The sequence below is a fragment of the Prionailurus viverrinus genome, chromosome X (assembly GCF_022837055.1).
Source record: "Prionailurus viverrinus isolate Anna chromosome X, UM_Priviv_1.0, whole genome shotgun sequence".
Classification (NCBI taxonomy): Eukaryota; Metazoa; Chordata; class Mammalia; order Carnivora; family Felidae; genus Prionailurus; species Prionailurus viverrinus.
This window is the reverse complement of record NC_062579.1, coordinates 41,198,191-41,212,058: the sequence shown is the minus strand read 5'-3', so window position 1 is coordinate 41,212,058 and position 13,868 is coordinate 41,198,191. Positions and strand designations below refer to the sequence as shown.

Here is a 13,868-nt window from a genome sequence, read left to right as displayed (position 1 = left end):
TGCAAGTCCTTCACACTGAGTATGGCACACATCTTGCCAGGAAATGTCCTCATTGTTACTGTCACACTTCAAGCTGTCTGTTCCTGCCTCTAAATTGCAATTAGTTTTCACTACACAAGAATTAGAATTCTCTGCACTGTGACTCTGGCTGTGCTTATTTTAATTTGCACCTTAGAGCTACATGCAGCTATGGCTGGGTCAGAAATTATTTCTCATTCTCTCCAGGAAGTTGGATGATAGAGAATTACCTTAACCACAACAGATTCAATACACTAATAACTTAAGTGCCTGATACCAGTTTTCTATTGCTGCATAACAAGTTGCCACAACTTTAGCATCTTAAATCAACCCATGTGTATTATTTCACAGTTCCTATAGGTCAGACATGTGTGGATCCAGCGAGTTCTCTGCTTAGGGTCACACAAGGCTGAAATCAAGGCGTCAGCTGGGCTAGGATCTTACCTGGAGGCTCTGGAGAGGAAGCTCTTTCCAAGCTCATCCAGGTGGTTGTAGGAATTCAGCTCCTGTGGTGCAGGATGTTGTTGGGGCTGCTCTCAGATTCTAGAGGCTGCCTGTATTTCTCCTCATGTGGTTCTCTGCATCTTCAAGCAAGCAATAGTGTGTCAAATCCTTGTGCTTCAGATCTCTCTTGCTTCCCTTCTGCTGCCGGCCACAGAAAAGTGTGTGCCTTTAAGGAGCTCCTGTGATTAGATTAGGCTCTTTTGGATAATCTCTCTCTTTAAGGTCAGTTGTTTAGTAACCTTCATTGTAACTGGAAAATCCCTTTAGCCATGTAACCGAACACAAATATGTACAAAATAACTCGTCTTATTCATGGTACCTGGGATTATGATGGGAAATCTTGGGAGACCATTCTTAGAATTCTACCTACCACAACCTTTAATAACCATGAGGTAATTACTTATGAAGGCCTTTTTTGTGACCCTGATGATCTGAGTCTTGTGAACATACTGCCCACTCTACTGAGTTACATCATGTCATCATGTAGTTGTACTTCAACAAGTGCCTTGTACCTTCCAAAGTGTAATAATCAGAGTCTTCCAGATGAACTGATTCAATAGGATTACTTATATATTTATACATATACCTATATCTATATCATCTATATCTGTCTGTCTATCTGTCGAGAGAGAGAGAGAGAGAGAGAGAGAGAGAGAGACATTTGTTATAAGAATTTGGCTCACAAGATTATGAGGCTGGGAAGACCCAACACGTTTGTGGGCATGGTGGAGAGCTAGGAGAGCAGGAGTAGTTCCAGTCCAAGTCAAAATTCCTGAGACCCAGGACAGGCAGTGATGTGAGTTGCAGTCCAAAAGCTGCTGGGATCAGGTGTCATGAATTCTGATCTTCAGTTTGAGTCTAGAGGCAGGACAAGACCAATGTCCCACTTCAAGCAGTCAGGCAGGAGGGGTTCCCTCCTGCTTGAGGGAAAGTCAGCCTTTTTGTTCCATGTAGGCCTTAAGCTGATTGGATACAGGACACCCACATTAGAGAAGGCAATTTTTTTTTTTTACTTTTTTACTGTTTTACTCAGTATACCTATTCAAATATTACCCTAATTTATAAATGCCCTGCCAGACACACTCAGAATAGTGTTTGACCTAATATCTGGCCACCCTCTGGGTGAGTCATGTTGACATATAAATTTATACATAACATGAAGCCTCTTGACACAGTCCATCGATTAACATTTCTTTTTAAATTACCTTTGTATCTTAGTTAAATACTCTACTTCCATGTTTCCTAACTATAAAATGCATCTGTTAATGATTTCACATTTAGTTGCATGTTAATTACCTTTAAGGTTATATGTATGAAAGGGAAAATTGATCCACGAGCAGTTTACATTCTTTACTGCAAAGGGGAAATTTGCATCATGTTGCATGCAAATTTAATAATACCTTATATTTATGACATGTTTACCATATTTGGCAAATCCTTTTTGTAAGCTCCATAGGTGTTTTACCTCATTTGGTCAGCAAAATGCCACGACATATGTGTCATCAGTAGCCCCATTTTCATATGAAGAACCTGAACACAGACATTAAGTAATTTTTCTGTCATGACAGCTTGTAAGTGACAGGCTCAGGATCGGAATCTATGGCTTCAGTACCGATATTCCTAACTAATTCATGTGACTGTATAATTTGTCATCCAAACTAGTTCATAATATTTATCATCTGAGCCAGAATGAGAGTACTTTTATAAATTATACCTGCTCAATAAGCATAAAATAGCAAAGTCCTAGACATACCAGTACATTGCTGACTCGCTTAGTGAATATTCTTTCAGTTGCAAGTATCAGGGAATTCTCATGTAGATTGGCTAAATCAAAAAAGAAATCCATGATCTCATGGCATTTGTATGATATTCATCACTTTTCCACCCTCTGCTAGATTATTCCTGTCAGCATACAAACTGATGTTATTTTCCTCTTAAAAACGAAAGACAACAAAACCCAAAACTAAACAAACAAAAAACCTTTTTACCTACTCCCTCCACCACCTTCAGGGCCTTTTATCCTCCTCTTGATAGCAAACCTCCCAGAAAGAGAGTTTTCTATACTCACTGCTTCCACTTTTCCCATTCTGTCTCAATCACACGCCAATCAGGCTTATACAACTTCTATGGAAAGGAAACTGTGTGGTCAAGGTAGCAATGTCATCAGTATTTCTAAATCAAATGGCTATCCCACAGTCCTCTCCTCAGCTGACTTATCAATAATTTTGGACAGAGTTGATCGCTCACTCCTCCTGGAAGGACCTTCTTTCCTGGTGTACCATTCAGGGCCCTCCAGCGAAACAAAGCCAGCTTGACATATACCCACCTGGGTTCCAGGACAGTACTTTCCTGGTTGTTCTCTGACCTCCTCAATCTGCTTGGCTGGGTCTCCTCCTTTCCTGTGACCTCTTGACATTGACCTGCCTGGGAACTCAATCCTCGATCCCTTTCTCTTCTATGCCTACACTCATTCCCTTGGTGATCTCATCCAGTATTGTGACTTTATATGCCATCGATGCCCTTTTCTCTCTACAATTTACATCTCCAACTTAAATGCCAAAGTCTATATCCAACTGTCCACTTGGCGTGTCTTATAGACCTTTTGGTTCTAACCATGAAAAAACAAATTCTTTTTTCACCCCTCACTTCATCTCCTTTAGCTCTTTCTCATCTCAGTTACCATCAACATTATGCTTCTAGATGCTCACTTAAAGATATTGGGGTCAATTTTAGCATTAAATCTATGCAGAAATCCTGTTGATTCCGTGTTCTAAATAGACTGAGAATGTGAACAAGTTTGCCACCTCCTCTGCTTCCACTTGACTCAAGGCCACTACAGTTTCTTGCCTGGATTATTGTCATAGCATCCTTACTGGTTTATCTTCCTATAACTTTGTCTCTGATGTATAGTCTAATCACACCAACCAGAGGTATCCTTTTATTCCGAGATATTTCAGAATGTAATGAATATCCATGTAAACCAGTGTAGAAATAAATTTTTTTGCTTTGTTTTCTTTTTTTTTTTTTAATTCAAATTTTTCTTTAAATTCCAGTTAGTTAACATACAGTGCAATATAGGTTTCAGGAGTAGAATTGCAAGTGATTCATCACTTAGTGCTCATCATACCAGCAGCCCTCCTTAGTACCCATCAGCCATCTAGCCCATCCCACACCCACCTCCCTTTTAAAATCTAAGTCAGATCCTGCCACTGTTATGCAATTGTTCTCCATCTCACTGAGAGGAGCAAAAATTAAAGTATTTACATGGATTAGAAGTTTGTACATGATTTGACGTTGTGTTGCTTGTGTAAAATCCAACTATACTCCCACAGGATCTCTCATGTCTACATTAGCTACAATAGTTACACTTTTACACAAAAGCTTTTTCACTGGCTGTTTTCTTTGCTTGAAATGTCCTTCCTCCATGTATTTAATGGCTCATCCCATCATGTCCTCAAGTCTTTTCACAAATATCACCTTCCAAGGTTGGCTTATCCTGACCGTGTTTTAAAAAAAAATTCCAATTTCTCATCACTCCACATCTTTCTTAACTTACTCTAATGTTTTTCATAGCTTTATCATTTTCCTACATGTAGTATATCTTAGTTATTTATTTTATTTATTGTTTGTACAATTATCCAAACATATAAGTTCTATGAGGGCAAAGACATTTGTCTCTTTGTCTACAACAGCATTTTTAGGGCCAGTAGTAGTACCTGGAAGTTAGGTATTACTTATTAAATATTCGGTCCATTTGCCAAATAGACTGAAAATCAAAATAAGGTGGGTTCTAGACATGGAGGCCTCTGGCTCATCAAGCTTCAGATTCTTTCCCTCTATTTTCTCTGCCATCCTCAGTGTCCCACCAGACTGGTCCCAAGATGTCTGTAGCAATTTCAGGCCTCATATCTAGGCATGGTGGTATTTAGGCAGAAAAGAAAAATCTCTTCCCGTGTCCCTTTTTTGTGAGACAGAAAGCTGTGACATAATGCTTTCCAGAAGATATACACCCCCATCGTCCCCAGTATATGGGACTGAATTTGGTCACATGGCCAATTCGAAACCAGTGATTATCAAAATATTAGATTTGTTGTGACTGGTTTAGATGAATACAACATCAAATGGATGTAGAGTCACCACAATGTCCCCCTGAAACACATCAGTGCACTGGTGTGATAGGATGTATGTGTGCGTGTGAGTGTTTGTGTACCTGCTTGGGAGATGCATTCTGGTACTCAGTTCTTGCAGAGTGAAAAGAAACAAATTAATGTAATTTAGGATCCAGAAGATGGGGGAAGAGTAGACATCTTGCATGAAAACTCTCTCTGTCAAGGCATGAAGCTAACATCATCCAGTATGTGCATCTCACACTGAGTAATACTTTAACAAGGAGGCCAGAAATAATCCCAGTCACTTGGTAGAGACAATTTTTACACAGTGCTTAGATAGGCATTAAAAGTATTTCTCTTCAGGGGTGCCTGGGTCACTCAGTCGGTTGATAGTCCCACTTCAGCTCAGGTCATGATCTCATGGCTCATGAGTTCGAGCCCTGTGTCGGGCTCTGTGCTGACAGCTAAGAGCCTGGATCCTGCTTCAGATTCTGTCTCTGTCTCTCTCTGTCTCTCTCTCTCTCTGCCCCCCTCCCACTCGCACTCTGACTCTCTCTCTCTCTCAAAAATAATAAATAAACATTTTAAAAAATTTTTAAAAAAAGCATTTCCTTTCATGGATGACCAACCACTCCTCCTGACTGACACATTCTTCATGTAGCCATATAAATACCTTTATTCAATTTTTGGTGTTTCTCTGAGCTTGGACCTTCCTAATCTATTTTTTAAATTTTTGGTTTCAATTTTGAAATACCATATACATACATACACAAAAGTGCATAGAATATATATTCAGATATCGATGATGAGCAATATAAAGTGAAAACCTATGTAATCACCACCCAAACCAATAAAATCATATATTATTATACCCCCAGAGTGCATGATGCTCCCCTCCCTCACTACAGCTTTTTAACTCCTGAGCGAGATATCTACCACCCTGACAAATGTTCAGTATCTCTTCCTTGCTGCTTATTGTAGCTTCACCATCTTTATAAACAATGCTAAAATATCTAGTTGAGTTATTTTCAGCTTTATGGCATCACATCTCTGCTTTGAGTTTTTACTGTACAGTTAGCAAACCACCCTTTTTAAGCTTGTTTTTAGAGACTCCTTAAATGTTTAAAGGCACTCCCTCTTCCCAGGTTAGAGAGAAATCCTCTTCCCAGGTAGGTACTTGGGGACCTACTATGTGCTTAGAAGCAAACTAGATGCCAGGGTAAACATGAGGCCAACTGGTATTCTTTACCTTAAGTGATAAGATAGTCTGTTTGGAAGGTGGTGGTTAATTGATAGTGTACATTGTTAGGACTGAAGACAGCTCAGGATAGTAGTAAGAGCATGCGTTTTGTGGTGAGATAGCCTATGTGCCACTTCTTACTGGCTTTGTGTCTGGGGCAAGTCTCTACCTCTCTGAACCTGTGTATTTAATCCTTAAAGAGACAGAGATATTTAAAACCTGCTCCCAGGGTTGTCAAGTATGGTACTTTGTAGGCTGCCAATAAATGGTAGATCCTGTTACTGTAATACATTGTACTAGTCAGAAGGAAGGGTCAAAAATAATTCAGCTCTCCCTGAACAATGTGGAAGGCATATATACAAGTCTAGTGAATTTAGTACATACTAGATGTTAATGTGAGGATTTCTTGACCCCCAAGAACACACTTAGGCAGCTAAGTGGAGTGGTAAGAGGCTAGGCATTAAGATCAGAAGTGCTGGGATTAATAATTCCAATCGTGATGAAAGCTACCTTTTACTGAGCTCTAAATGCCCCAGGAGCCCATAGAGTCTGACTGCTGGTGGGCACCTCAGTGACATGGTTAGATCTGAGTACTTGGAACCAGAAATGTTAGGTTAATGATGTACTTTTCAGACTTTTTTTTAAATCAAAAATAGTAGAGAGATTTAATTTTTATTGAGTATTCCCTAGGTCCAAAATACTGCGCAAAACATATTGTATGTATCATTTCATGTAATTGCAATTGGTCAATGATTATGCCTATTTACAGGTCAAAAACTTTGAATCAGAGATCAAGTAACATTTCTGTGATCATAGAGTTAATAAATGAAGGAGCCAGGCGTTTACTTATCCCATCGGGATTCAGAACCCACATACTTTTTGTGGGGGAGATACATTTTAGTTTGAAATAATTACAAACTTACAAAACATTGAAATAATAGGCCAGGAAACTCCTGTTTTTACTTGACCCAAATACCTCAATTGTTAATATTTTGCATATTTTTATCTTTCACTATCTTTCTCACTCCCTGTCTTTCACTCTCTTTTTCCCCTCCTCTTTTTCTTCTCCTTGCACACACTACACAAAGATACACATACATACAAATTTTTCTAATCTCTTTGACAGTAAGCTATAGATACATTAAATATTTAGTATTCTAAATACTTTAGAACAAGGACATCCTTTTGCATAAACACACTACAATTATGAAAATCAACACATGAACATTGGTTATATATCTATATTATACATCTCATTATAGACCTTATTCAAATATGACCAATTATCTCAATAATGCTATTTGTAGAAAATTTTATAAATTTTATAGTTTGTCCATTATTCTCTCCAGTCTACTATCATGCATTTTATTTCATTGTTATTACACTTTATTCTTATTCCCTCTGGAATAAGTCCTCAAACTTACTGTCTCACACAACCATAACAATTTTGAGAAGTATGAACCATTTACTAGAGTGCCCCTCAACTTGGGTTTACCTGATTCTGTGCTTATGGTTAGATTCCACGTATGCATTTCTTCCAGGAATACCACAAAGTGATACTATATCCTTCTCAGTGCATTATATAAGTTGGCACCTGATATCCATTTATTCTGTAATTGGCGATATTGAATTTGATCTCTTGGTTAAGGTAGTATTCATCAGATTAATGTAAAGTTAATATTTTCCCATTGTTCACTTAAATGTTTTGTGTGGAGATACTTGAAGGCTATGGTAATATTGTGTTCTATGACCCATTGATGATTCTTGACTGAATCCATTAATATATGATGGTGTAAAAAGTGTGTGTTTCCAACTTCAGTATCCCACCCCCATTTCACTGGTGAGGATTCTTCTGCAACGAAGAGCTGTTCTCTCTCCCTCATTTATTAATTATTCATGTCTTCATATGTTTCAGTATTGGTTCATGGATATATATTTTATTCAGTGTATACATTGTGCACCCATTACAATCATGATTTATTTTGATGCTCGAATTTCCCCAGGTTTGGCCAGTGAAAGCCCCTTGATTCCTGCTCCTGTGTCTTCTTGATATGTGTCTATTTTTCTTTGAAACCGTTTTTGGTGCAGCGAGATGTTCCTGCCTCTTTTTGTACTTCTGCTGTGCCAGCCCTGGAATCAGCCATTTTTCCGAGGAGACCAGGTTTCTTTTAGTATAGAATGGTGTTTAGAATTGAGCCTGCACTTTGAACCACCATTTTCTACTGGAACTATAACTTGACAATTCCCTACATTTACCTTAACTTCAGTTACCCAATATGTAGAATTGGCATAAAAAATAGGAATTTCTTAATGGGTATGTGGCAAGGTTTAGACATAGTAAAGAAAGCATTTAGTACTGTGCTTGGCACATGGGTAATGTTTCATTTATTTATTACGTTATTTTTAAGTTTATTTATTTTGAGAGACAGACAGACAGACAGACAGAGACAGAGCATGAGCAGGGGAGGGGAAGAGAGAGATGGAGAGAGAGAGAGAGAGAGAGAGAGAGAATCCCAAGCAGGCTCCACACCATCAGCACAGAGCCCGATGTGGGGCTGAAACTTATGAACTGTGGGATCATGACTGGAGCGAACCAAAGAGTCGGATGCTCATCTGACTGAGCCACCCAAGAGCTCCACATGGGTAATGTTTTAAAATGGGACATGTTGAGCATCACAATGAATAATAATAATAATGGATTATAAACCAGTGAATAAAATAGGAATCTATAAGTATATTTGAAAACAAGCGGTAGCTGATATTATCATTATTTTTTTAGTTATTATTATCAAATACTCTGGATGTTGATAAGATCCACCTCTGGCAAAAAACCTCAGGATTCCAGTATTTGTCTTGTGAAATCCAGGCCAGATCAAGCATTGCAGAGCCTGCAAGAATAGAAACATGAAGAATGATTCCAGAAGGATGCCTCAGGACTTGATGACTGAGGCTTCAGTATTAGAGACAAACAACATGAAATGAAGAACATCAGCCACTCCTAGAGCCTGATACTAGAACCCAGTACTTTCCTTGTCATGGTCCTAACAGCACCGTGTTATAAGCAGACAGGTATTTGTCTGCCCGTTCATTCACCTGTGGCCTCATAGAAGTAACTTGTTTATGACTTATCCTTGACCCCTAAGTCAGTGCCTATCAGTATAGGAGACATCCAAGAAGTGTGTGCTGAATAAATGAATAAATGAATGAATGAATGAATGTGTTGAGCAGTTTCTAATAGCTCGTCACGATAACTAACAAGAGGAGGAGATAAAGGCTGACCTATTCCATACTGGTCTGAGTCTAGAAGCCTGAAGCCTTAGTTGTATTGCCTCTTTGGATGATAGGCATTCCCAGAAAGATAACCCTCCCCAGTTTCCATGTTTCCCAGAGTTGAAGTGGAAGCCCCATATGCACCAGACTGTGTATCCTAGACTGGTTCAAGGGACAGATAATTAATTCATTAAATATTTATGGATGATCATTTACTATAGGTCTTTCAGGGTTTGGGGGTACAGCTGAGAGCACAATAGTCAGATCCCCTGCTTTCATCAATATTTCGTTCTAGGGGGAGAGACAATGAACAAAGGGACTCATAAAATTTAGAATGGTGGAGAAATTAAAGCTTGATTAACAAATAGAGAATCATCCAGCATGTGTGTGTACAGAAGAAAGAGTGAATGTGGAGGTGAGAACTTGCTGGTTTCAGGGAACTTGGAGTAGTTTGTAATGGCTGGAAGTAGAGTAGGATACAGGCTGAGGGTTCAGGCAGGAAATTAGAAAGTAGAATCCACAAGAAAATGTCACTTAACTTCTCTGGGCCTAGTGGTTTTGACAAGAAAAGAGGGTTTTAAACATCTGAGAAAATGTGTGGCAAATGTGTAAAGCTCCAATCTAAAATCATTAATGTTCTTTTCTGTTTTTAAACAATAATGACAATAATTATAGCTGGTAGTTTTGAGTATTGCTATTTGTTAGGCACTGTGCTAGTTGTTTTACATATTTATTTATTCCTCTATGAGGAACATTAGTGGGGATTTTCATACTTTACAATGTTGGATAGCATTAGATACGTTAGATGGCACGTATTAGGATTAAATCCTGTCTAATTTCAAAGAGCTTGTTCTTTTGTTTGAACATTCTTTTTTCTATTTTCTTTATATATATATGTATATATATATATATATATATATATTTTAAGTTTATTTAATTTGAGAAAGACAGAGACAGCACATGCCAGTGAGGGGCAGCGAGAGAGGGAGAGAGATACCCAAGCAGGCTCCATGATGTCAGCTTAGAACCTGATGTGGGGCTTGAACTTATGAAACGTGAGATCTCGACCTGAGCTGAAACCGAGAATTGGACGCTCAACCAACTGAGCCACCCAGGCACCCTTTTCTATTTTCTAAAAGTGGCACTCAGGCAAGAGGTGGAAACCAAGAACAATTGAGTGGTACACAAAATGGCTATTAGGAAGATTAAATGACACAGCATTTACAGAATGCTTAGTAAAAGGGAAATCAGTTACATGTATTATTTATATTTTATTCTTAATTTTAAACTTTTATAATTTTTTATTTCATGGAGTTAAATTTTTTATCCCTCATTATTTTATTTATAATAATTTCTATTAAGCCTAGAGAAGTTGAATTATGCTTAATGAAATATATGGTATATTTTGGGACAAAAATTTAAATGTCTAAGATGGTGGTATTTACAGAACGTTATAGGATGAAGACCTCGGATGATGTCATGTGCCATTCCCATTAATAAAGAGAAGTTCTTCCTGAACCCATCTTCCTCAATGTGGAAACCCTTGAGAGGTGCTGATTGTGCACTAGTGAGAATACCAGGTATAAATGGATATGTGTGTTTGTGATGGTGGTTTTAGTATATGAACATGAATTCTTAGATTCTCCTCCCTTCTAAAGGTAGAAAAGGTGGAGCTTAATCCCCTCCCTCTTGACTGTGAGATGGACTTAGTGACTTGCTTCTAAGAAATAAAATGAAGTGGAAGTGATGGTGTGCAACTTTAGGGATTGAGTCCTTCCTCACTTGGATCTGAAGGAAGCTGAGGGAAGCCAACTGCCATGTCATGAGGATACCCACCAGCCCTGTGGAGAGGCTCACCTGGTATGGAACTGAGGCCTCCTGCCAACAGCCCTGTGAGGCAGTCATGTTGTAAGTGGACCATCCAGCCCCACTCAAGTCCTCAGATGACCACCGGTCTGACTGACTTCTTGAAAGAAACTTCATGAGGCACACTGAGCCAGAACTGCCAGCTGAGCCATTCCTAGATATTTGATCTGCAGAAACTGTGTAAGATAGTAAATGCTCAAAAGATAATAAGCTTCTACATTTTGGGGGTAATTTTCTACACAGCATAGATAACTACTGTACTGTGTGTTCATGGATGAATAAGAGTACAGTGTGAAGTACCCTTTCTATACTTGATACTATTCACCTGGTGAAAGTCTATTATCTTGACTCAAGAGCTATGGCCACATTGCAGTAAGTCGCTATTGATAAAATCATTTCTGTCTTCCTGCCAGTTGCTGCTTTTTATGTCACAAGCATGTCAGGGTCTGTCCTACCGCTTAGCATAATTGCCTAGAATGTCTGTGATGAAGTTTGAGTTCAGTTTCAGTGAGATAGTTAGTAAGAGAAGGCTGTTAGTCTGGCTGTGGAGAAGCCCCAAAGAGTGATGTCTGCACAATACACTGTCTGGGTTTTGATTGGTTCTTTGTCCTAAAGAGTCAGAAACTATTTTATCAGAACATTTAGAACTCATAGACAATTGGCAGACTTGGGGGCCACACTATACAAACCATATTCATATTAGACTAATGTATAAATAAGAAGGCTTCTCTAAATTTACTATGTGCAGAGTAGAATTCTGGTGCTCTCATCCAGAGTTCCTCCTTTCTCTGAATGATAGCTTGGAGGCCATATTAGCAAATCAGAAGGTGGTTCAGTTAAGCTTGCAATTGAACCGAAAGTGGTGAGTCTTGAGGTACTGTAAGTCTTGATAGATAAACTGATACTACCTTGCCACATGTTGACTTAAGTAGTTTAACTCTCTGGGGGTATCTTATTACCAAGTCTTTAGGAGGTATCTCACTGTTGTCTTCACACATTACTGGTGTTGACCTTCCTTTCATAGTCTTCTTTAGGTCGTGGTAAGTTGGCAAGGTTATCTTCAGGAAATCCAGCTGTGGTATCTGGGGCTGTGGTTGCTCAGTCTGCACCCCATGAAGGCAATCTGCACCACAGATCACTGTATTCTCAAGGATGACCTCAAATGTATTCAGGTTGCAACAAGTCCCAATGATGCAACCACTTCTCAATATTACCTTTCTGCCCACACTGGCTTTTGATTCAATAACATTATTATCTTCCATTTTCATGGCTTGGGAATAACAGCCAATTTCAAACACATTATTAGTGCCAATGTTCATAGATATTTTAGTTCCAGATCTTCAGCATTAGGGGTGATATTATCAGGTTGAGCATTTATGATAAGCACCTACCTGTTCTTCTATTAGGTAACCCTCACCAATAACTATTGGCCTGGCTTCTGCAATAATTTGTGATTTAGAGTGGATCACTGTCCTAGGTCCTATAGTTACGTCACCCACATTTCATTTTCTACACACACAACTGCTCCAAGAGCAAACTTCACAGTCTTTTCAGTCTTCTCCACCATAGTTTGGCCCCTGTCTTTTATGGAATCAATTTTTGAACACATTTACCATAGCATATAATGCATGTTTTATATTTTCAGTAGTGATATAAAATTTCCTTTACATTGAGTTTGACTAAAAGATGATAGAATATAAATGAAAGTATTAAGAACTACTAATATGGATTTGAGTATATCTTTTAAGTCCTAAATTTATATCATATGAATGATTGAGGTGTTGGGAAAACACTGTTCTAAGTCAGGCTTCGTAATGAGAGCTTTACTAGATAGTAGGTGGTGCTGCTAAAAAATTTTTTTTGTTAATGAGATTATCCCAGAAAGCCTCACAGTACCCTACAAGTTTGCTTGAGAAGAAATTATACCTACAAAAATATCATCCACTATATTAAGTCCTATTGCAAGTGCACATTTTCCCTATCTGAGTCATCTATAAAATATTAATTTATTATGAGAGCAAATATTTCTGCCTACCATATTTCCATAGGTGTTCTGGACACCATATATGCCAAAATGGAAGAAAAATTGTTTGTCATAATCATGGATTTCACAACTTCATGTTGGAAGCAGACAAATAAAACCAAACTCATACGTAGAATTTAAGAAACAAAACAGATGAACACATGGAAAGGGGGAAAAAAAGAGAGAGAGAAACAAACCATAAGAGATTTTAACAATAGAGAACAAATGGAGGGTTGATGGAGGGATATGGGTGGGGAAAGGGTTACATGTGTGATGGGTATTAAGGAGGGCACTTGTTATGATGAACATTGTGTGTTATGTGTAAGTAATGGGTCACTAAATTCTGCTCCTGAAACCAATATTACACTATATGTCAACTAACTAGTATATAAATAAAATTTTCAAGATAACAAAGACAAAAAAAAACCCTGTAGGCTCTGAAATGAAAATGGGACTATAGTGGGAATACTATGGAGGGGCGCAGGGGAAGTGGACCACAGGAATGCACAGAGCAGGGGGAGATCGTCAGAAGATGGCGGCATAGGAGGACGCTGGGCTCACCGCACGTCATGCTGATCACTTAGATTCCACCTACACCTGCCTAAATAACCCAGAAAATCGCCAGAGGATTAGCAGAACGGAGTCGCCGGAGCCAAGCGCAGACGAGAGGCCCACGGAACAGGGTAGGAAGGGCAGCTAGGCAGTGCGCACTCCGTGGACTGGCGGGAGGGAGCCGGGGAGGAGGGGCAGCCTGCCAGCCAAGCAGAGCCCCCGAGTCTGGCTGGCAAAAGCGGAGGGGCTGACGGAGTGTGTTCTGACAGCAAGCGTGACCTAGCAT

The 13,868-nt window shown here is 39.0% G+C and overlaps 1 pseudogene; it reads right to left on the bottom strand.

The window, feature by feature from the left end:
- Nucleotides 1–11,843: 11,843 nt before the first annotated feature.
- LOC125156960 (dynactin subunit 6-like) lies at nt 11,844–12,574 on the bottom strand (annotated as a pseudogene).
- Between the last annotated feature and the right edge of the window lie 1,294 nt (nt 12,575–13,868).